This window comes from Styela clava, chromosome 15 (assembly GCF_964204865.1).
Source record: "Styela clava chromosome 15, kaStyClav1.hap1.2, whole genome shotgun sequence".
In the NCBI taxonomy this organism is placed as follows: domain Eukaryota; kingdom Metazoa; phylum Chordata; class Ascidiacea; order Stolidobranchia; family Styelidae; genus Styela; species Styela clava.
Window position 1 is genome coordinate 1762205 of NC_135264.1, and position 26715 is coordinate 1788919.

Sequence of the window (26715 nt, forward strand, 5' to 3'; positions counted from 1 at the left end):
GGAGCCGAATTGATTACGAATTCTCTGTTAAAGAAGCACTGAGTTCGTCTTATTTATATGCTTTTCGCCAAACAGCACTTTGCACCTCATTTCTTGGGCAATCCTCTTGTCATTCTGTGAGTTTTTAAAAAATGCAAACAATACCTAAATTTTACTGCGTCATATACATACTATATATCCTAAAGAAATGAACGCTTTATGATGAGTACCTTAAAAGCAAATTAAAATTAAAAGTATATACTTACTTTTGAGACACCCTGTATAGGGTTAGGCTCTTATTAGTTTTTAATTCATTTATTACTTTTGTAACAACTTTTACTTCTTGGCTCGAGACCTTGCTCTGAGAAAAATTGTATAATAATAAACTTTGCAAATTATAAGGCTTTACGTTTTCTTACATTTATAAGCAAAACTGAGATTCAGTAATTCTTAATTCGTATTTTATTCAAATGAAACGAACCAGTCGGCCCTACTTTGATCACTAAAAAAAATTCAAGACTAAACACCGATGTTCTCACAACTGTCACCCTATTTATGTTGTTATATCTGGTTCCCTTCTGATAAACTTAAGATGATACTCAGTCGAGTTTAATCGAGTGCAATCAAATATTACATAAAATAGGTAGTATGAAATGAGGGTGATTATACCCATAATCCCGAATATTTGAAACAAATAATTCCAAGCAATCAGTTTTTTTTTTCAAAGAAAGCATAGATTGGGTATCTGTCATTTATACAAGTTGATTCAGAATGTAAGAATGAATATAACTTCAGAATTACTATGCGAATTGATTTTTTAGGTATATCATGAACTTATCTAATTGCGTGAAATATTGTATAAACATGGACCACAAAACAAAAGAAATATCTAAATGAGAGACTTGAAAACCACAAGCTAATGTAGATCACCGCAACAGATATGACGCAGTCATTAGGAGAACCATACATTTTTTTCATACATATTTCTTCGGATCAAGCTTCTATTGATTTTGAGATGTAATCTGATTTCATGTGAATAATACAGCTCGAAAAACGCATTTGTTAGTGCAGAACATAAGTCATTCGCATAAAAGTAAAACTCATATTCCGTACATGTAAGCATGATTTTGAGCGTTGAATTACTTATACTAATGGTATCCATGACATGGACATCAACTGTAGCCGAATTTTCGCATCTCGGATTCTAGCTTAGCGCGTATTAATTTGAATTTATACTACAGTATAGGAAGGCGTGCACTTGCGATATTCACTGTCCGAGTCCAATTCATCTTGGTTGGCTTTTATATTGGGTGCATTGCTGTTTTATTCTTTCTATTTAATCTTAGTCTTATTTCGGTGGGTGTGCAGAACGTGTTATATTGATGAAATATATATTTTTTAACATAAAAAATAATGTAATTGAAACCGATAAGCTATTTTGGGAATTAGACATTGTAGATACTGGAAATTACATTCATTTTTGGAATGTTTAGTTTTCAGGACTGGAGCATATAGTGAAGTTGCAAAATTGCGTATGTCCCCAAGTCATACCCACATTTCTGCCTAAGTCACAGTGCGCCATTATGACGTCACTTAACTGCGTCATACAAATTAAATTAAATCCGGCTACGATCAAAAAATTGAACCATGGCAAATTATTGACTCTCAATGGTCTATGGTGGCCCATCGTTGTCACGCGTAAAATTGAAAATAAAAATAAAAAATAAAATAAAAAACCGATAATAAAAAATTTTTTGTAAAAAAACATAAAAATAATTTAAAAAAAAATGAAAAAAAAAAATTAAAATTAAAAAAAAATAAATAAATAAAAACGAAAAAAAAAAAAAAATTAAAAAAAAAAAAAATTAAAAAAGAAAAATTGAATAAAAAGAAAATAAAAAGGTTGACAACGATGGTCCGCCTCGTGGCCCATCGTTGTCACGCGTTTTTATTTTTAGAAAATTTGCTTCTGCTCGGGACCAACGTTGTCAGGCATAATCCTACGCGCACAAATGTGTTCCCTGGGTTTCAAACTCACTACTGATTTTCTTGAGCAATATTCAATATGAAAATGTTCTATAAATTCTCCATGCTACAAGTTCAACAAGAAGTAATATATTTATAATAATGATAATTGAATATAGAATTGAATACGAAAATTCGGAAAATTTGTTTTTACGTGTATAAGGTAATTTAATTGGAGAATGCTGCTTAACTACTCAGTTGTCTGGACACTCGCGATGCCGGTACCGTACCGTCTTACCAAATACCGGTAGTCGGTTATAGTCGCTTTGCGTCTGACCGTACCGGTAGCCATACAATCACTCATCATCTCCCATTCTTTCACGAGTGATTGCATGGGTACCGGTACGGTCAGACGATACCGTACCGGCATCGCACGAGTGTCTGAGCAGTTAAGCAGCATTTTCCAATTAAATTACCTTCTACACGTAAAAACAAATTTTCGTATCCAATTCTATATTCTCTTATCCCTATTATAAATATATTGCTTGTGGTTGAACTTGTAGCATGGAGAATTTGTAGAACATTTTCATGTTGAATTTATTGGATATTGGTCATGAAAATCAGTAGTGAGTTAGAAACCCAGGAAACACATTTGTGCGTGTAGGATTAAGTCTGACAACGTTGGTCCCAAGCAGCATCAAATTTTCTAAAAATAAAAACGCGTGACAACGATGGGCCACGAGGCGGACCATCGTTGTCAACCTTTTTATTTTCTTTTTATCCAATTTTTTTTTCAAATTTTTTTTTTTTTTTTTAAATTTTTTTTTTAATTTTAATTTTTTTTTTAATTTTTTTGTTTGTTTTATTTTTCAATTTTTTTTTTTAATTTAAATTTATTTTTATTTTTTTCAATTATTTTCATGTTTTTTCACAACTATTTTTTTATTTTCGCTTTTTCATTTTATTTTTTCATTTTTTTTTTAAATTTTACACGTGACAACGATGGGCCACCATAATGGTCTAACAATATCATTACGAAGTTTTTCTCCAAACTGCTAAAAATGACTTACACAATTCGGTTATTAGCGTGACGATATGTTGAAACTAGAGATGTACCGATGTATCGGTATCGGCCATTTTTTCGGTATCGGCCATGTATCGGTATCGGTTAGATTAAGGCCGATATTTCCGATATATTTACCTTTTTGATATGGTCCAGAATGTTTTAAAAGATAAGTTGGAATACTACTTTTTAATTTATTTTTTGTCTGGAGAGATCGTGAGCTATGAGCCATACATGTCCCTACCCCCGCGAGAGAATATGATTCACGTATTTTTAGCTATTTTCGCTGTCAAATTTTTATATTGACATTTTTAATATTACATAGTAATTATGAAGAAATATATCAACACGGCACATAACAAAAAGCAATTAGGCGCCCAGTTTTAAATCATACAGTGGAATTGGGGTCCTTATTAACGGCACATGGACTTTTGGCACGGGTATAAAGTCTGACTGTTTGTTGTCAAGTACGAGTGTCATTTAGTCCGACGACATCGATAAACTAAATTCCGACACAATTATCCCTCTACGCAGATATTAATTTTGTTCAACAACACAATTTCTTTATAGATATATTGACATGACCGCCTAGCCCTAGAGGGCCTAGAGTCCTGGACTGTCTCAAAATATATGATAGCAATTGTATAATAATATAAAATAGTAAAGTAAAAAAACATCCTCGACGGTTATAGTTAGGCCTTCTTTTGGTCGGTGCTGATTGATATTCTTTCATGTTGGCTTTGACTTATTGCGTCGACGATTACGATTAGCCACGAAATAAAATATTTGAAAAATGCTTTTAATTTGAACGTAGGACGGCGGCTCTAGAATGTGTGGGTGATATTCGATATTCTCTTAAACACGAATAACGATATTCGAAGCTCGCGATATTAACATTAAATTCAAATTGGACATCCCGGCTTATGAGTTTTCTAATTGAACACCGAGATTACTAGCGTTACTGTACAGTGTATCTTAATCAGTTGAAGCAAACACCAAACATTAATTTCATATTATGTGATATATCATTTTTCGATCTGAAATAACGTGTACTATGAACAACGCTCAAAGATCATTGTTTTAACCCGTCTGCTCTACACAGCACACATAATTAAGTAATATTTACATAGTATCGGTATCGGAATATCGGTAATATCGGCCTTTTTGTAGTATCGGCGTATCGGTATCGGCTTTTTTTGCTGGTATCGGATCGGTATCGGCGACAAAAGTGGTATCGGACTATCGGTACATCTCTACTATAGACATCAAGTCTATTGCTCAGTTGGCGATCTTCGTGCGGAGAGTTAATGATGATTTTGAAATTACGAATAGGCCGCGAGCCGAGGCCATTTATCTTTCAGTTTCGTAGCGCACATAAGGTAACTACCTGAAAAAGGTTTTAAAATGTTCCTTAGAAATTTAGTAACAAATATTACCTTGTTCCCACTTCCAAAAGTTGCACGTTTTACAGAAAAGACGCTTTCACTACAATAAATATGTGTTACCATCTGTCCTATTTTCTCTGCTTTTCCGGTATCATGGGCCAATGAGCGCAGACTTCTGCATGAGGTAACAAACAAATCAGTCAGCTGTAGGTGAATCCCCAGTGGTCGGATGAATATCAGATGTTGCTCGCTTTTGCGTTGAGTAGCCTTTTTAGCCATAGTTTTTTTCAGTTAATATTAGTTCAGTTATTCTAAGGAGGTGTTGAAACGTATAAGTAAGATATTAAACACTTGTATATCCTTACCATAAATAGCAATTTTAGTTGAGCACTAGCTCATAAGACGTTGTTAAATAGGTACGGTGCGGTAACTCCAAGGGAGGCTAGACCTAGAATAATATGTCACAAACAACGATATTTTATGGCTTGCATGAAATGGTTATGATTAATTTAATGACTCTTCTTGACTATTCAGCAGGCTTATACTACTATATAAGCCACAGCATATTTGGAAATATAAATTAATGGCTGTTTCTGTAATGCACGGTTGGGTGAAAGAGAAGAAAATATTCAATTTACTAATGTCGGTTGGTCTAAATCTAAATTCATAGAGTCGACAAGAACCTGGGAAGCAATGATAAGGTACCGTAAGTTTTGCCGGAGTGGAAAGAAACGTAGCATTGGAAACGATTGAGAGGTGAGAAATCAAGTTGTAGACAGACAGTTGATGTTTTAAAATATAGTCTATACCATAGGTTCTCAAAGTGCTCCGTACGGAGCCCCAGGGCTCCGCGAGAGAAACCCAGGGGCTCCGCGAGCTATTCGATTACTTTTCAAATACTGACTCAAAATTTTGTAACTGTTCAAAGAAGCGATAACAGCTCAGATAAAATCTGACAACAATATAGCCTCGAAATATGGTAAAGAGGAGAAATTAAAAAAATGACATTATTTATAATCAGGAGCGTAGCCAGGATTTTTAAAAGGGAAATGGTTCAAAATTGGAATCGGAAATTTCCGCGCAACATTCTTCGCGATTAAAAAAACGGAAAACGAGATTTCTGTTGCGTAAAATATTCAATCCATGACCGATGCGAGCATTTAACGTGTCTCGTCGTTATAATGTAATTGTGCTCATCGTTACTCACACTGTCGGTGCAAAACACGAACAATTGAAATTTATTTTATTGCATTCGGCTCTGTCGCTAGTTTCAGAATGAAAAAAGGTACATCGCGGATCACGTGCACAATTGACTGCGTGCGGCTCCGTCGGTAGTTTCAGAATGGGAAAAAAGGTACATCGCGCGCACAATTGACTGTGTTTCGATTTCGCAGTTACTACGATGAAAACCTAACATAACACCAAATTTTGTAATTTACAATGTCTATAAAAACGTTTTCTATCTGAGATGAGTCTGCTGAAAACCAAACTTGTGATCTTCTCTTCTAAGTTTCAGTTTTAATATTTTAGAATGCCGTTTTTCAATCAAGAAATTTGAGTTGCGGATTTACCTCTTTATTAATTAATATTTTTAGCATTTCATCGCCGATGGCTATAATATGGTAACATAATTTTCAAATTGAACTCATAATTCCCCACGAGAACAAAAAAGCAATTAACGTCGTCAATGTGTAACAATACATGTATATATATGCCGAGGGAAATTTTTGATTCACGGAGAATAAACACCGGCCGTAAAGATGTTTAAAGGTTCATAGATACGCCATGCTGACGAAAAAAATCGGCAATCGAACAAAATGCAATCGCGCACGTTATTAGCGGCCTTTTAGGTCTTCCAAAAATGTCAAAAGGGAAAAGATTCGACCACTAATTTATTAATGTTTGTCAAGTGTGAAATTTACAGCTTCAGTATATATATATAATTTATGTTTGAAATTTAAATTTATGTATGACTTGTATTAACCCTAAGGTTCAGCATTTAAATAAAGTAAAGTACTTTAACTTGCTCAGGAATATTAATCTGAAAGTAACAATTTTAACATTTATTTTTTGGGGCTCCGTGAATAATAGTAAACCTTTTCAAGGGCTCCGCAACACCAAAAGTTTGAGAACCCCTGGTCTATACTACATACGGCTGACGGACAACTCGACTACACGGACAACTCACCAGAGACAACTCGACTACCTGGAGGCCTGGTGAGTTGTCCGTCTTTTGGCATTTTCTACGGTGGTGTTTTAGGTCTATAGAAATGCGTTTTTGATATTTTTAGTGCTCATATGTGGAGAAAAATACATAAATATGATCTAGAAAGCATTTTTATTCGTATATGTGGCTTATTTTGATCATGTTGTATGAATACAAATACAGTCTACAGACGAAATTGGAGTAACGTTAGCGAGGTTAGACTGTTGACTTATAGGACTGTGTTCGTTTAATTTTTTGAACTTTATTGGTATTAAATGTTTTGAATGAGCACTTTTAAATATATTAAAACCTTTATACTTCACAGTAACACTTAAATATTTATGAATGTGAGCTCAGTAGTCTATGGTTTCAGTAGTTTAAACTCGCCTACGGCAGTCGCGATAATGAGGCTTTAAACTCGGCGATAACCGAGCAGTAATCTCGGCGCGCGGCTTCATTATCACCGATCTGGCACCTTATCTAATCTCCATGCATGGATATCAGATTTTTTACAAAAATTCAGCATTCGACTATGAATTAATTTTTCTAAAATGATGCCTAGGGAGGGTAAAATGGAAATGGTCGGTAATTTGACGGGTCATTTCTTTTGCCATTTTTAAATATTGGTTTCACTCTGGCAATCTTTAACGATGAAGGAAAAATACCTAATTTAAAAGATGAGTTGAAAAAATGACACAGAGTTGGCGATATGATATCAGCGACTTGTTTTAGAAAGTAAGTTGGAATACCATCTGGGCCAACTGCTTTTCCATTTTTCAGGTTCAATATGGTTTGAAGAATCTCTGTATGTGTCGTTGGCTCCAGGAAAAAGGTGTTTTGCAGCGGAACACCCAAAAAATCGGTAGAAGGGTTAGAGCTACCAGGGATGTTATTCGCAAGTTTCTTTCCTACCGTTGAGAAGAATTCATTAAATTCACTGGCCATCATGATGGGGTCTGTCACTGTGGTACCATTTTCGAGTTTCAATTCTGAGATGGATGTATCATCTCTGGACTTAGTCTTAATGATCTCGTTAATAGTTTTCCAAGTTTGTTTGATATCTCCCCGGTTATTCTCGAGGGCATAGCGATAATGCAGTTGTTTCGATTTTCTCTGCAAGTGCATTAAGATATTTTTATATTTTTTGAAGTGGAGACGCTGAAGTGTATTACCTTTCAAAAAATTTTTTTTGAACATATTATTTTTGTGAATGATGGACTTGCGAATTCCCTTAGTGATCCACGGTTTGGAGTATAATTTATTTTCTCTTCGTGATAGGGGTCTTAATGGAGCGTGTTTGTTTATTAACCATTTCATTTGACCCAGGAAATCATCAAAAGAGCTATTGAAATTTTCTCTAGTAAGAGTAACACTCATGTAATTATTACACATTAATTCAATTTCAAATCTAAAAGAGTCGTTACAAAATTTAGTCATATCTCGCTTCATTCGGATCTTTGTTTTTGTGCCAATATTCATACCCGAAATTGTACACATTACTGGAAAGTGGTCGGTGAGATCGCTAAGTAAAATAAAGGATGAAGAACAATGGTTTATGTCGTTTGTATAAATATGATCGATGAGGGTTTGGAAGGATGGCGTGACTCGAGTAGGTTTTGTGATCAATGGAAATACGAAATAGGACGTCAGCATATCTAAATAGTTGGTGGTGGATTTATCATGGGTGTTAAGTAGGTTGATATTAAAGTCACCCAGAATCACAAATTTCCTTTTCGCCATTGCCAGCCCACCAAGGACACGAGCCATTGCTCCTGTGAATGATGGGATGTTACTTTTCGGATGTTTATAAACCACACCAATTACTAGGCTCTGGTTGTTTGAGTTTTGTTTGACCTCAATCCACAAGTCTTCGCAGTTTGGAAATGCTAAGTTAAAATCTTGGATGATTAGGTAATCTAAATTTTTTCTGAGGTAAAATCCCACGCCTCCAGCTTGGGTTGGGGTGGGAACATGAATAAACGCGTACCCCGGGATATCGATATTTACAAACGTGGCTCCATGAATGATTCTGGTCTCACTCAGGGCAATTATATGAGGGAGAACATGAAAATGAGATATTAATTCGATAAGGTTGTCAGCATATCTTGGCAGTGACCTGATGTTGAAATGCACTAAAATGAGATCAGAGGGTGGAAAGCTGGATGAGACCTCGTTGATCTCATTAATTTGGAGGTGCCGACATGGTGGTAAACTAACATGGGTATGAAGAATGGTAGATTCCCAGTTTACATGGGAAGGATGAGAGGTTAAATCATATACAGGGCACATAGATTTGAAGGAGATTTAGGATAATAAGTGTGCTTTCTATCAAATGAGATTGAGTTGTAATGATCAAATGAGAAAAATTTGTCGCAAACAGTAACACGAATAATAAAATGACAAGCGGATGTGGGTATTTCTCTACAAATCTGGCCTAAGTTGTTTAAATTTTCCATAGTAGGAATAAAAGATATAGGACAATAGTTCAAATAGAAAAGACACTTATCTGATTTTTTGCAGATCATCTTCATCAGATATTGAAATGGTATTGGTATCTTTATTTTTTTTCACTAATACTCTCCCGTTCGATGTCCAGAGGAAAGCATAGCCACATCGTTTTTTGAGAATTTTAGCTTGGTAAAAGAGATTTTTATTTTTTTCAGTCAAATTCTCCACAATGAAGGCCTTGGACAAGTTAGTTAAGGATGATCTGTGTGAGGGGCTTCTGATTAAATGGCGATTCTTGAGGATTTTATTCCGTATCTTCCTGTTGGTAAATTTGGCTACGATAGGTTTGTGCATGTTCGAGTTGTGGGTTGGGCTGCGATGAGTGATTGAGATGTCAGATGGTTTAATATCAACATTGATCAATTTACCAACCTCAATTACAAGTTTATCTGTGTCTTCGTTCACTGATGGTGCAAGGCCATGAAACTCTAAGTTGTCGAGTCTTGACCTCCTTTCCTGTTCTTCCAGTTTTTCAGCAGTATAATCCAGGTCTTCCTCCAGGTCAAAAACTAGTTCCTCAAGTTCACGTATTTTTTTACCATAGATGGTTAATTTTTCATCCATCGATTTTTGTTTTGAGGACAGCTTATCAAACATGTCCGATTGAAAACTCTGGGTTTCCTTAATTGAGGCGATGTCTTGTTTTACCTCCTTTAAAGACTGCATTTGGTCTTCTATGCATTCTTTAAGCCCAGGGCTCAGTGATGCATAATCCGAGCTGGTGTTCGCTGGATTAAAATGATCTTCAAGACACTTGGTGATAGGAGTTGGAAGTAGCATTTCAATGTGTCTTTGAATTGTTTCCTGTAGGTTTTGTTGAAGGTTGTAAGGTCCCTCTTTTTGATGTATGATGGGACCTATTGGAGAGAGGCCAGGATCAGGAAGGCTTCTGCTCAGACGCGGCTTTGGGATAGGCTTTATGGTGTCGTAGAAGGAAGCCTTGTTTGTTTCGGTGTTCGACATATCACTGGTACGAAGATGTTGCATTGGCAGTGATGATAGTTATGTTAGTTAGACTATAGGCTATTTTTAAGTAGATTTTAAACCTTAATTATACAGCGAATAACTGTATTTGTATTCATGAAACATGATCAAAATAAGCCACTTATACAAATAAAAATGCTTTCTAGAGCATATTTATGTATTTTTCTCCACATATGAGCACTAAAAATATCAAAAACGCATTTCTATAGACCTAAAACACCACCGTAGAAAATGACAAAAGACGGACAACTCACCAGGCCTCTAGGTAGTCGAGTTGTCTCTGGTGAGTTGTCCGTGTAGTCGAGTTGTCCGCCTCCCCTACATACTACTGGCGCGGCGGTGTGGCTCAACGGGCTAAGCGTTAGGAATACGCTCGTCACCGCACCTCTAATTACTCTGTGTGGGTTTGCAGGTTCGAATCCCATGCAGGGATGGTTATGTGCGAGAGGATTGCTGGACTCCTCGCCGTCGTTGGGTGGTTCACGTAACCGCTGGTCGGTTACGGCTTCCTCCACCACCAAGTCCATGCTTCCGAAAACAAACAATATAACTAATCCCATACCCGACTTGGAATGGTAACCGGATGAGAGGCCGCGGTTCGCCATATGGATAAGCCGTCTTATCGGCTTTCTTCTCCCCCTGGATAAATATGTAAATCCTAATCCTACTCATACTGTCATAGGGCATTTTAGACTGTGATATATCAAAATTTAGTGTAGATATAGTCTAGTAATGGTATGCAAACACTGCTGAACTGTAGTACATGCAATGAGCATATATACGCTCATTGAGGGGAGGCGGACAACTCGACTACACGGACAACTCACCAGAAACAACTCGACTACCTGGAGACCTGGTGAGTTGTCCGCATTTTCTACGGTGGTGTTTTAGGTCTATAGAAATGCGTTTTTGATATGCGTGAGTTGTCCGTGTAGTCGAGTTGTCCGTCAGCCTCATTGAGTACATCAGATAAAATGCATTATGTATTCAAGGTATTAGTTAGTATTTAGTGGTATTTTTACACTCATGCTGTTCCAAATATGATTTTCTTCCTCATTTTAGATACTGTACTACAAAAGAAAACGGCAATGTTCCACCAATCCAACGCAGGCTCTAATCCTTGCTGCTATCAGTGCTATAAAATGGATTAAACAAGAAGTCTTGAAGCGTAAAGGTATATGAGAATCATAATAGCACACAGCTTAGATGGGCTATTCATATTGAAATACTTAGCACTCTTCTGCAATTGGAACTGCCCATCAAACTCATGTTGGAGACTTCATTGAGGTTTTCAATTCATTTTTTTCTCAACTATGAAGATGTTTTGAGTTAACGAGGCATTAATAAATAAAGCTGAGGAATTTGTTTTTTCACTGTATGAAGAGGATATGAAGAATGTAGATGATACCAGGGCACGTCTATTTAACACTGGCAAACATAAGGATTATACTCTGCCACCCAACAATGATTCACTGAAGAAGCATGTGACCCTCAAATCAGTTCTTGAGTTGGCAAACTGCAAGTGTAAGAAAAATAGTTAAAATAATTTATGCAAGTGTGCAAAAATCAACTTAAATTGCACAGATTTTTGTTTTTGTATTGACTGCAAAAATCACAGTACACTTATAGAGGAAAAGTCGATTTTCGAGATAGTGGATTTAGAAAACAATTCAGAAGAAAGTGAATTAGATATTGCAGTTGATTTAATAAATATCATTTATTTTTTTCGGACATTTGTTAGTGTCGTAGTCCTGTTTCTAGAAATAATATTGCCTTTGTTCAAATACATAACCACATAAACTAAAAAAAGACTAATTGTAATATTTCTGTTCACTATGTTATGTACATATTGTACATTCATTTAATTTTCTTGACTTTTCCGGTAAATTTCTAAGTGAGAAATAACTGATTTATTTGTGTTTTCGTGCTCACGATGTTAATTTGTGACTTAATTGCTTAAAAACAAATACGTTTGATAGCTTCTATAAAATGGATGTAGCTTTATATGCTGTTCTTGTTGTAAACTGCTTGTGGTTATTACATAAAATTTATTCGCTAATGTGAATCAGCGTTGTTGGTGTCGCTGCTTTCGAGGTCACTAGCGACTCCTGTCACACAATTAAAGTATTTTTTGTTGTCGGTTACATGTATGCCATATTTTTCGTAATCTACCTAATAAATTATGATTGACTGAGGAAGTCCGATTCTGGTCAGGCAAAACATTACAGGAATACATTTGTGTTAGTGTGCTGTAGGGCTCTCAAATTGCATAGTTCTTATGTATGTGTTGTAAACTTATGGTTATTGAATTTCCGGGAACCTCTTATATTCAATTTCGCACCAGGATTGTGGAACAAGCTGTAATGCGTTCAGTATGTTCATTTTCACACAAAACTGAAGAATTTATTTAGTTACCAGATATGCGCTACGAAACTCATTTTCTGGGCGTTTTCAAGGCTTCGTCTCGCGGCCCATATCCGTGGTAAGGATCTACAAGTGTTTAATAACTTACTTATACATTTTTCAACAACGTCTTAGCATAACTTAACTAATAATAACTAAACAGGGCTATGGAAAGGCTGTCCAACTCAACGCAAGGTCGAGCAGTAATAACTAATATTCATCCGTTCGCTAACAGCTGATTCGATTCAATTGTTACGTCATGCAGAAGTCATTGTTCATTGCCAAAAATGTAGAGAATATAGGACAGATCGTAGCACATATTTCTTGTAGTAAAAGCGTCTTTTCCGTAAAACGTGCAACTTTTGGAAGTGGGAACAAGGCAATATTTGTTACTAAATTTTTAAGAAACATTTTAAAATCATTTTCAGGTAGTTACCCGAAACTCACTTTCTAGGCGTTTTTCAGAGCCTCGGCTCGCGGCCTAGAAGAGGGCACGACTAGAGGCATTGATTAGTTTGCAGCGGTGATGAAAACAGTGGTTGGGAACAATAGTTTTTCATTGTCATAATAATTGTGAAAGTTTCGTATGAGGGAATTGTTTTTTATTCATTAACTAGTAGTCAGTGTAGCAAAACTAGAACACACCTGCCATGTTAAGTGGCCCGCGCAAATATTAGTAAACTACATGTGGCCGTTCGGCCAAAAAGGTTGGACGACCCTGGCCGAGATGAAGCTTACCCTGGCTTCGGTTGAAAAAGCGTTGCGCACTCTCACCCCCTTTGCGACTTTGTATTTATGTGGAGCAAGCTATTCTACCGTGGTCGTAATGAAGACGAAATATCGATCTGGAGTAAATGTTGAGAGGGATATGCGTGCGGCTCTTTCAAAATTCACACCAAGGTTTAATGACATTTGTTAAAGGAAGCAAATGCACCCTCCCCATTTAAATGCGATTTCACTGACATTCGTTATGTTTTGTTTGTTCGTTTATATAAAACACATCGCAAAAAAGTCTTTTATTTTAAGGTATCGAGACGTTTTTCACGGGGAGTCGAAACATTGTTGGGAGGGCGTCACAATACCAAGAAGTTTGAGAACCACTGGTACGTATAGGGCAGTGGTTCTTAAAGTATGGGTCGCGACCCAAACATGGGTCGCGGATGGTTTAAAAATGGGTCGCGACAAGGTCGTCAATGCAAGGGCAATCTAAGAGGAGAAGGACGAATTTTGTGGCCTGTGGCACGCCCTGCCATCTCATGCACTTCCCACTCCCACGAGATAAATTCAGATCTATAACAAAATTGAAATAAAAATCAGTATATAAAGTTGCAGCAAAACGCAGTAGGAAGCAAATGATAGCAACCAGATGTTCATATTAGAAAATAAACATAGTAAATTGGCAGAAATTTGAATGAAGAACTACATGAAAAATGAAATGTACTGAACTTTGAAATACAATATATAGATAAAATGCAAGAAGAACCACAACAACAATATGAATAAAAAAATGTTAATAGTAACTAGCTAATCACATACCCGACATGGAATGGTGACCGGACGAGAGGCCGTGGTTCGCCATATGGTTAAGCCGTCTTATCGTTTTTCTCTCACTCGGGATTAATAGGTAAATCCTAGCTAAGTAATCTATACCCGACATGGACCGGTAACCAGAAGATAAATAGGCTGTGGCATGTCGTATGATGTAAGATCCTACCTAGTTCCATACCCGACATGGACTGGTAATCAGGCGAGGGCGGTTTCCCATAAGTAAGCCATCTTATGGGCTTTCCAATCCGCCAGAATAAAATCGGGTTTGTAACAAAATGCTACATGTAAATAAACTATAAAAAGATATTAGTTACTCAATAAAAACGCAATATAAAAAAAGCATATATATGATTGCCACCAGGCATATTTTTTTCGAAAAATAAACAAAGCACAAGCATGATATGAAAAATCTGAGTAAATTGGCGCTTTGTGATTTCGGTGTATGGAATTTCTCATTTGGCATAATAAATTATTTAATTTTTGATTTATTGTTTCATAATGATATTGGTCTGGCACATGGCAGAAATTTATTAATCCTTTATAGTCTTTTTAAAGTCATCAATGTTGCAATGCTGTCCGGCATGTTTAATAATGTTTTGAATTTGCAGGCTTCTAATTGACACATCCATTTGCATTACGTCGAAAACTTGGAAATTATGTAAAGACACAATTGTTACGATACCCAATAAATTGTCGCAAGTCGGAATTATAATGTTTAACTTTTTCTCGCTTCATTCAAATAATTTTAGTTAAATGTATAGACTTTTTACCAGAATAGTTTTCTGTTGCGCAAATTATTTAGAGGCCTTCAAAATGCCTTGCCATATTAATTCAATTTTGTTCAACGTAAGTCATGGTTGCGTTGATTAATAAAAAATAAAAGCATTAGCCTACTACTCTTAAATACCACGACAATCTGTGGACATGAAATATCTTGTAAACTGCTCAATTATAATTAATTTTGTTTTTTCGTACTTGTAAAATTAAAGCATTACTACTATTTGAAATAGTGAACAATTTGATATTAACCATCCTTCAGCGTATTGCTGAAAATAAGAGGCTAAGTTGAATTATTAGAAAACATTTGTCTTTTTATCACGTCTCGCATCGATCCAACCATAGTCAAATATTAAATAAGTTGAATAAAGTCGTACCTTTTGTTACAAATTATAACACCCAATAAACTGACGCAAGTCAGAAAAACGAGTTGATTTATTAGGAACAATAATTTATACTTTTTCTCACTTTTAGGCAAATAATTTTGATAATGATAGCTTAATTAAAGGATGTTTTTATATTACACAAAATATTCAAATCCGTGAACAATTTCAGCATTTAATTTAGTGCCTCGCCATAATAATTCAATTCCTTTTAACGTAACCCATGGTTGCGTCGACATACAAAGAAATAAAAGCACTACACTATACTTTAAAATACCACAGGAATCATTAAAAGATTGCAATCTGTGGATATGAAATGTCCGGTAACTAGCCAGGTTGTAGATAACGTAACAGTTATACTGTATGCAAATTCCTTCATACACTAAAATAACCTTTTTGGTATTTCATATTCAAAAATAATAATTTCGACTGGCTATCCCTGCATTATGCGCCAACAATGCCACATGCCAAATTTTATTTTTGGAAGGACGAAGGACAATGTGACATTTGCAGAACTCAGTTACTCAACACTTCCAACTTAACCAACACGATGGATTTAAATCATTTGATATGAACAAAACCACAATGCTACAGACAGACTGGTCTAAAGATGGTATTGAATAGCTCTTATTGCAACACACCTGTACATGCCCAAATTGCCAATAACCCACCTTGCTGCTAGTATTTGTTGAATCAGGCAGCATCCAGATACTCTCATTTAGAGTACAAGCCCTCCCTATCACTTGAAAGCAGCTTTAAGCATTGCATGCATTTGATAGTATCCACTGACTATAGACCACTAATTTGTTATATTTTCAGACAGAAGCCTGGATAAAAAAAAAAAATCCAAGACTGAAACGCCACACACTCGCATGTCACAAGCCCGGATTCTGCATTGTTTCATTTTTCACCTCAGGTGACACCTCACATAAACTCATGACAGTTGGTGAGGACTGGATTTTAATACCATCACACTATAGCGACATTCAACACAGCCAGCTCAACTTAGATGCACTTCAAGCAGATTGATTGGATCACAGATAAGCAATTTGCAAAGCAGACAAAATATACCAGTCACTCATTCATCAAATACAATCAAAGTTTTTTCAGAACTCAAAACCTTTTGTCCTCGGATCTAAAACAATGATGGGAAGTATGATATCGTCTCTCTGTCAACAATAATATCATCATGCCCACACAAATTGAATCGTGGTACCACTCATCTTTCACAAACCGATTCTAACAAACCAAATCGAGCCAATCAAGGAACATCAGCAAGGGCCAAAAGTTCTATTTACAGGCCTAGCATGAAAGCTGCTATAAAAAAGCATGCATTACAAAAAAATTGTTGTCAAAAATGCAATAGCATTGCACCACAACAAACCATATAACTATTGATTTTGACCCCTTTACCAGACTACCGCTTTCAACAGGTGTGTGGAGATTAATATGTAGGAGAGCATTCATATTTTTCATTATGTTGATATCTTCAGCGGCTGGTATCGATATTTCATTTTCACTGTTTATTAGGGAAGCTGACTTGGTTCCCTACCTCTGACAGCAGAAGACTGTAGCTGTTCAGGGTGTCAAAGGCCCATTTTGTTTGTCTAGTTTGGGGAGGCCCACAGGCATTTTTGAATATTTTTTGAATAAAGACATGTAGTTGTATTGACTGTTTCATTATAATGGGAACTCCAGACACATAGGCCTGAATTAGTGAAAACAAGTAATCTATCACTCAGACAGTTCGCTGAGCTTTCACACACAATATGTAAGATGTTTCATAATGTACTCACTCGGAAGAAGTGAGTCATGTGTCGGAATCGCATTTTAAAAATTTGATAGAAATAAAAAAAATAATGAGGGATTGACGTCGACCTGTGGGCGGAAAACAAAAAAGATACCTTGGAACTCTATGTTCCAATGTGCCACAGATATACAGAATGCGAAAAAGCAAGCAGTGTGCAGACCAAGCATTGCAAAAAATCTGGCCACTTGCAAAAACATTGTGATGAATAAGAACAGCGAACACCATCTAGCCAGTCTTAGAAGCCTTCTTGAAACAAAAGAGCCATATGTATAAAGTGTGCGGGAAGCACACAGGGTGGATAAATAGATGACTTTACCCATATCATACACATAGCTAGTATTGAGATTTGGATCCATAGTAAAATAATAAAAATTTTCACTGTATATGGCCCTGTACAGAGCGAGCCCATGAAACCAGAGCCTTATATACGTTTAGTTCGGATATATTGAGCAGCTATTGCAACTCTCACAAATTCTTAATAGTGGGAGACTTCAATATCATCTTCGAACCAATAAACGCTATAAGAAACTTCAACCTTCATTTACCAAAAAATTTTTTTAAAACGCTTCGAACCCATAACATTTTCAACAGTTCTCGAAAGAAGTATTTAAAAACAAATCTTCACTTATCATTTCAGATCAATATCTATAATTCATATAACTTAGGTCATTCAATTTCAAAAACATCTCTTACACTGAACACCGTATCTGATCACTTGGTTTGCCCTTATCAAATTATTAATTAAACCGACGCTCAGGGCTCACTTCAGTCGGCGCCGAACAGCCAACTTAGAACTGGTACGACCAAGGGAATCCGACTGTTTAATTAAAACGATGCAACCCAGTGTTGAAGCGATGTGATTTCTTCCCAGTGCTCTAAGTGAAGAAATTCAACCAATCGCGGGTAAACGCCGAGAGTAACTATGACTATCTTAAGGTGCTGGAGGACGCTTCATACCTCTGCAACATCAGGAGAAGATCGTCAGGAAGAACTGAAGAGTCGCTAATAAGACGCAACTCAAAGCCGACAATTCGGAAAAGCCCGGTTACAATTGGCCCAAGCACCGGCCAGGACTATCAAACATTGAAGCAAACAATGGAAGAGGCCGAAATTGCTCGGACCCCAAAAAGACATAGCCAAATGCCTCGTCATCTAATAAGTGATGCGCATGGATGGATTAACGAGATTCCCTCTGTCCCTGCGGCTATCCGGCGAAACCACATCCAAAGGGAACGGGCTTGGCGGAATTAGCGGGGAAAGAAGATACAATCATGTCATTAGTGTAAGGTTTTTATGGCCAGTTATGAGACAAAAGATTACTACTAATGATATCGCTAATGAGCTCGTCCAAAATATCCAAACAAGAGGTTTTTTTTATTGGAACAACCTGTCACCAGCGACATAATAACAGCTCTATAAAATCACTGCGAAACATTAAATCACCTGGGATTGACGAAATTAGTAAGAAATTATACCATACATAACTTTGTGAAACACTATAAAAATATAGTTCACACAATCAAAAGCTTTTATATAAAAAAAATGACGAATCAGAACTGAAAAATTACCGACCCACCACAACCCTTAATTAATATAGATTACAAAATCATTTCAAAAATTATAGTCAAAGGAGTATGACGAGGGCCTGTTTCAAGCCGATTTTATCAAATTGGTTGGCGTCTTTTTCTGAAATATGAGGTACAAAATACTACTTCAGCTTTGAATAAAATTGAAGACAATTTCAATTCATCAAAGGACAGTCCTGATTATAACTGAGAGAAAGCAATCCCCAAATCTCACAATTGATGTATCATTCATAGGTACCGATAGGCCAACAGACATGAATAACAATGTTAGAGATAATTTAGCAATGCTTCCTTCAACCTAGAATTAAGTCTTATGCTCTGTTTGAACACCCGATGGAAAACAATAGATTTACAACATTTCCTAATGTTTTCAATGCATCGAGGATTTATTTAATAAGAAAGCCAATAACTGTTGCATCAGGAGAAAGAAGCTTTTCAAAAATGAAACTAATTAAAACATACATGGGGTCTGCGGTCTCACACGAAAGACTTAACTGTTTGTCAATGGTTCCTCTAGACACTGAGATTCGTCCATTATAACATCAACGCTTTTTAAGATATCACAAAAATAAAACATCCCCGGGACATTGTTGCTGATAGACAATCTGAAACAAATTGGTCTGGGGGACAAGATTTTTGGTGCAATTAAAAGTATGATATCAAACCTCGCATTGACGACAATGGAGAGCTGTCATATGAAATCTCCATCAGACGGGGATTTGACAGGGATTCCCAGTAAACATATTACTGTATGCAATGAGCGGCCCTTAGCTAGATCAATGCAATCAAATCTCAATATTCGTGGAATCTAACTAGGTTCATATGAACATAAGTTAGATCAATACGCAGTCGACATAACCTTCACAGTAATATTACAAGGATTATATCAAAGTTGATGCAAAAATACTAGGAGTGGGTTTCGGACAAAAAGACGGTGTGGGGCGATATTGAAATTAAACAAATGGAAATCGACAGATGAAATGCACAAGATGCTGCAAGGGATCGATATCAGACAGGGGCGCAGCCACGGGTTACGGAGTCGCAATTCACCTAAGGCTCTCACTAACAGACACAAGTGATAAATGTGAGAAAGCTTTGTTTTATGGTGTTCACTTTTTCTGCGCCCATCATTTGTGTTCAATTTCTAATTTTTTCATGGAGTGCGTCAAGAGATTTTAGGTGAAAATATTATTTTGACCCCATAGAAAAACCATTATTGCTGTTTTTTTTAATAAATAAGCAGCATCGAGTATTCATACAATGACAAACTTGGTCCTTTTTTAATTATAAGACGAGAATAACACAGACATGATAGAAAATTAAATGCATAAAAAAAGTCTATCATCAGCTTTATAAATATTCTAATCCTGGGGTCAGTAATGATAATATTGTTTTCTTTAAACTGGTACCGTAATTTAGGAACTGTGATATGGAAGATCACATCAGAGTCAGACTCAGAAAACAAAAATCAGAATAAAATTTATTTGTGTTGTGAATTCACTCCTTATATAATAGCTGCAGTTAGCATTTTTGCTGATGTGAACTCACAGTTCTGCATGAAATATGAAAGTCAAACTTCGATGGCCGCCGCTGCGTGAGAATTAATACTTGTGTATAAAAAAGGTTCTTTATTAATACAGTTTCAGACTTCAAGAAATTTCCTAAAGGTGTATAATAGTTTTCCGATATCCGTTGAAAATGTTCGAATATAAAATCATTTTTTTTAATGGACGACATGTAGCATGTAGATGCTTGAAATTGGCAAAAATATTGACCAATGTCGGGCAAGGGAAAGCGAGCTACCCGCCGATCTGGAATTTAGTCAACAGAACTACACACAATTTTTAGTTTGTGAACACATTGCGACACCGTGGGTATAAAATATCCTGGTTGCGCCCCTGCTATCAGAGGAGATCCTACAAGCTGACTAAGCCAAGACATGGTCGCTGTTCGGATGAGATTTTTAAAATACAGATGCAATCAAATGCAGCCCACCTGACCTATACCTCAAAAATGCAGTGGCTGTAAAAGCAATGAACACAATTCATTAAACCAGAGGAAACTACATTGCAAAGCATCCTGCAAAACATGAGAGAAATGTAGCATGACGAATCACTTTGCAACAGTGTGTCAACAGAAGAATTCTGCAGTGGAGTTAGCAGCATCTGCTAACCACTCTGAACAGAGAAACAACATAACAGAGACCATAATAATCAATGCCACCACAAACGCCCATGATGGTTATCTACGCCACAAACATATTTCTACATATCCTGACAGTGGGGCCAGCATATGCCTTGCATGATTAGCCCATTTAAATACATTCGTTTCACAACAGTGTAATCTAACACTATGTAAGAAATTTGTGCAAACAGTAGAATACTTCAGACTGGCCTGTCACGGCTCGGTGGTGGGGTGGAATTCGCATCCCATGCGGAGTGGTAATGTGTGAAAGAATTGCTGGACTCCTCGCCGCCGCAGGATGGCTCATGTTACCGCTGGTTGGTTATGGCTTCCTCCACCATCAAGTCCATGCTTCCGAAAACAAAATAACTGGCTAACTAATCCCATACTCGACATGAAATGGTAACCGGAAAAGAGGCTGTGGTTCGCCAGATTATTAAACCGTCTTTCCCCTACCCTGGGATAAATATGTGAATCTTATCTATACTTCCATGCCACTATTTAATTCTCTACTAGGCAGCAAGTTCACAAACAAAACTGTATTTTTCTCCCGAAATTATACCTGAAACAGAGATACATGCATTGAACCTAACATCCTTCCCAATTACGATGAATACCATCCAATGACTTTCATCAGAAAAATAATTTTCATCATCATTCAAGGTAGGACTTAACAACTCTGTTCACAGCTACTTTGATTAACAAACACAACAGACCCCAACCCCCAGTACGCTAACTCTTATAGCTATCTGAAAACAATCTATGTGAAAAACTAAAAACCTATTAAGGATCCTTAGCCAAAAGCCCTTTTAACAAGACTGGTGCATTCCCTCATAGGATGATGGGAACAACTACCTACCCTATAAGGAAACTGCACTAGTGATGTATAAAGTGCTTTTAGGTGTCTAGCTTATCATACATACTCTTTTCAGATGGCTAAGAAGGTAAGAATACTGGTTGTTCGGGGTGAGGGGTCCGTTGTATTCGCTGTCTGATGCAGCAGTGAACAGTGTCGTTCTGCCCTACCTTGAATGATGATTTTATTATTTTCCTGATGATAGTGATTGTCTGACATCCATTGGAATTGGGAATGATTTTGAGTTCAATGCATGTATTAATGCTCTGGTATATTTTTGGGACAAATATGCAGTTTCGTTCGTGAACTGGCTGACTCATCAAGAATTAAACGGTGGCATGGAAGTGACAGGCCAGTCGAAAGTTTTTGTCTGTTCGCACAGTTTCTTACACTGTGTTAGATTACATTGTTGTAGACCGAACATATAAAAAGGGCTAATCCTGCAAGACATATACTGGTTACACTGTCTGGATATGTAGAAATGCATTTGTCGCGTAAAATGACCATCATAGGCAGTTATGGTGACATTGATTAAGATCTCTGTTATGTTGTTTTCTGTTCAGAGTAATTGGCAGATGCTGTTAACTCCATTGCAGAATCCTTCTGTCAACACACTGTTGCGAAGCGATTCGTTATGCCACAATTCTCTCAGGTTCTGCAAAATGCTTTGCAATGTAGTTCTCTTCTGATCAAATGAACTGCTTCATTGATTCCACAGCCATAACAGTTCCAAGGCATAGGTTAGGTGCAGTGGTGGGATTCAGCCGGTTCGCACAGGTTCTATAGATACGCCCCACTGAATTTTATGAGATCAGCGAACCAGTTAGCATTACTGGTTACTGTCAATGACTTTTTATAACAGAACCGGGTGAAAAATTTAACTTTTGTGATGGAACCGGCTGACAAAAAAATTGAATCTGGTTAGGTGATCTGCCTTTGATTGCGTCTCTGACCTCGAAACTGATTGATGATCAGTGCTGGAAAGAATATAGAGTCTTGGACATAGTCAGCTTATAGTTGAAAGTGAAATTCAAGTCTTGTCCACTTCCCCTTGTGGTTGACTTATCTTTGGCTGTGGATTATTTTAATAAGACTTTAGCATGAAGAAGTACATGTGTGGGGTGGCACCTTCATATGGTGGATGAAATTACTCAATACAACACCGTAGTTGTTATTATTAACAAAAAGACATCCACAGTTGTTGAGAAATTCACGGAGCACTGGATTAGAATATTTGGAGGACCTAACCGAGTACTTTCCGATCAATGTGAAGAACTCAATTCGACAAAAATTCATCTACTCCAGCATATTTTTACAGAGCAATGGATTATGTCATAAAAGACCTATTTTTGAATTTCCTCCTATTATTAAAGTGAAAGGTGGAACTGATTGAGAAACAACACTTTACTAGGAAGTTAGCACTAAAAAATAACTTATCAATAGTAAGGTTTTAGCCCTAATCTACTTGTTATCGGTAGAAACATATAACTAACATCTATTATTCGTTCTGTTCTTTCAAAACGAGTGACTACTAGAGCATATGTTGCAAAACTTATAATAGCACTCCATATTGCTTGCAAAGCATTTATTGAGTCTGAGTCATCTGAAGAAGATTTGAAAGGTATGAACAAGGGAGCTAGTTGGTGCTCTCACAAATGGAGTGTGTGTATCACAATATAGATGTTCTAAGAATTCCCCTGTTGTTACTTGTAGCATGGAAAAAATGGAAGTTGAATACCACTGACATGTATAATAATAAATAAAGCATTCCTGCTGTTAAAGATTACATCACATAACAATGTCAACACTACCATTTGTACAAAATGTGGCTCCTAAATGAACTACAGAGAGAAACTAATTGCAGAATGAATCGACCCTACTGGGGTGATACAACCAGTGTGCAAAAGAACTACCAGAACTTCCCCCAAGAACAACAGTTACGAACATTACTTCTCTAAAATACCATCTGTTGACATAAAAATTTGAGATAAACATGCCTAATTGTATTTAGTTTTGATTAGTTCTCTAAAATACCATCTGTTGACATAAAAATGTGAGATAAACATGCCTAATTGTATTTAGTTTTGATTATTATTTTTGCGATCTTTCAAATTCGGTATTGCGCTAGAAAAATCTCAAGATCTTCAATAAAATTTATTGAAATATCTTCTTCTACCATTTATCCATTAGTAAAATTAGTTTCAACAACACAAACACACAAAAGTATCATTTCTAGATACAATGGTCACCTAATAACTAACAAACTGAAAAATTCATTCATTCTGAATCTGAATCATTCCAAACCAACACACACACCAATATCTTTTACATCCTGCAACACAAAGGTTATTAACCAGAACATTACCATGAACTAGCAGTGAGAAGACAAAGATGCTCAACTACAGACTTCTTTGACATGGTGACACTGTCATAAAACATTTACAGTACAGAATTACTAAAAATATCTTTTAAATAAATCTATCGAGCAATCAAGTAATAGAAGCTTTTTTGGGTAGAAACAGGAATTTGCATACAATAAACGATAGAATAACTGTAACCTCCAAACTGGCTGATAATAAATTTAGACCTTTTTCAATTTGCTAATTTCCGGTTGGATACATTCAATTGCAAGCAAGACCCATGACAGTAAAATCATCACTACACGAAAAACACAATCACTTTTGTTTTAGGAGCACGGTGACAAATACAATATTTTAGAGGCCAAATCTAATGTAAATCGCAAGACTTCAAATGTCTACAGCACACATTATACCATGTTAAAATATTCACTGAAGTTCAAACAATTATTTTAAGTTATATTTTTAAATAAATCAAATAAATTGATTTAAATAAATCAACTTGTTTTTCTCATACTTTCGACAATTTATTTGGTATCTTAATAAAAAAGCATATAAACACAACTTAATCTTTATCCAAGCTTGGATGGATAAATGCAAGACAAGTGAACCAATCTCATATTCAATATTACTTCTTTTCAAATTGCCAATCAGCCTTCAAAATTCAGTCATGATTTTTCATAAGTATATCTTACAGACTCGGTTCTATTCAGCGAGATGGGGCTAAAAAGTATGTCAAACTCAAATGCCCAAAAAATTGTAAAAAAAAACCTTGAGTTTGAGTGTTTTTACATCTAGGAGAATGTTAGGCACTAATTATAACTAATTAATTTAAATAATTTTTGCACAACTTGTTTGGTTCAGCGTATAGATAAACTGAATTATTCAACAAAATTATGTTCATTTTTGCAACACACCCTTTGGGAATTGCTGCTGTAGACATTAACTGTAAATATCCAAATATATCAACACTTTCAGTACCTGAATTTGACAGCTAAAAGACGTTGTCGTCTTTTTCATATCATGCAAGTGCTTTATCTATCCCCAATAAAAATAAAAAAGAATACTACGGTGGCAAAAGCAGCAGGCTATTTTCAATGTTTTTCCACTTCTTGAGAATGATGATCAATTTCTTCCTGTCAATGGAAGATTATAGACTAAAATAAAGACAAGACATTAAAAATATTATATGGTGTTGACAAATTTCATGATATCTTGGTATTTTTTTGATATTTCATGTTAAAAAGATTATCATTTTTCGACTGACAAATTTTTAAATATCGTTCGTTGAAGAGTCAGACAATTCTATGACATCATACCATAATTGTAAATGCGCAAATGCTTCAAAATAGAACGAATGCAAATATTATTTATGAAATTAGACTTAACAAGTACTAAACAAAGCAATGTGTGCAATTATAAAAAAATTGATGTTCGTTTTTACATCCCCTTCCTGGTCACAATTTGACCAATCGTAAATGAATAATCGATTACAAAGTCATTAAGTGGCAGTATTTTCATAATTAAAACTATTATTAGAAAGCCTATTCAAGTTTTGAGCTAAATCTGATAACTATGACCGGTACATATTCAAATTGTTGCTATTCATCAAACTAGCATTTACAGGGATGCTGAAATCTTTTTTTGCGAGAAAAACAATTAACGGTATAATATAGACATTAACTGTAAAAAATTGATTATTATAGCATTTAGAGTTGGATAAAAACCCACTCATCATAGCTATGCAGACCATCTTGACCTATATAACTGGTGAATTGTGATCACTACAGTACTACAGTTTCAATATAGAAACTTAAGAGCTACGAAACTCTAATTGGATTACGTATTGTAGGCATACTTAAAATTAGACCCTCTCCAAACAGGCTACAGATCACAGCAATGATTGGGAAAACACCAGGAATTAGGAGAATTGAACACAATAAAAAAAAATTATTTTCTAAATAGTACCACAGAATGGCTTTATGATGTTCATTAGAAATGCTGGTGTTTTATTTATCCTCCTCACCATACAGGCCATCCGAACCAAAATATGATAATTACAAGCTGCATGTGTAATAAATTGGGTAGACAATGCAGAAAAGGAAGTACAGTTCTTCCAAAAACTTTACCTTATTGTGTTTTGATGCATATAGTGGTCGGAAAGCTTTTATTGATCATTGTTACATCTGCAGAAAAAGATAAAAAATTGTTTTCAACTGCTCAATTATACTACAAACAAAGTAGAAATTAAAATATAAATTACCGGGGCCTCTTCTGATTCCAAGTAATTCTCCACCCACACTAAAAAAAACACAGTCGAAATAGAATATTGGACAATGAAATACAGGCTCAAAAATAATATTCAATCAAGTGAATTGAATTTTTATTAATCAAGACAGTTGAGATTATTTCTATACTAAGAAGTAATAATGAATTGTTTTCAAACATTGGCAAACAGCCACTAATATGAATACATGCTATGAATTCAGGGATGGCCAATTCGAATAAAGTATTCGAATATCTCGTCATTCGAATATCGGAATTAGCGTTCATAAGAATATCGGATATTTGTGTGACGTCACACATTTTCGACGCCGCTTTCAAGACGTTTCCGTTGAATGAAAACATTCTCGATAGAAACTTGCGCATGATTGTATTCATCACTCATCAGCATAACATGTTATTTAGGCCCGTAAACGCCTTTACGTTTGTGTTATTTTC

General features: G+C 35.9%; 1 long non-coding RNA gene across 1 annotated transcript; it reads right to left on the minus strand.

The window, feature by feature from the left end:
• Nucleotides 1–22422: 22422 nt before the first annotated feature.
• On the minus strand, nt 22423–26387 carry LOC120333653 (uncharacterized). Its single transcript, XR_013468878.1, has 3 exons — nt 26258–26387; nt 26124–26180; nt 22423–25130 (listed from the first exon to the last, which is right to left on the minus strand). It is a non-coding gene; the product is annotated as an uncharacterized LOC120333653 (long non-coding RNA).
• Between the last annotated feature and the right edge of the window lie 328 nt (nt 26388–26715).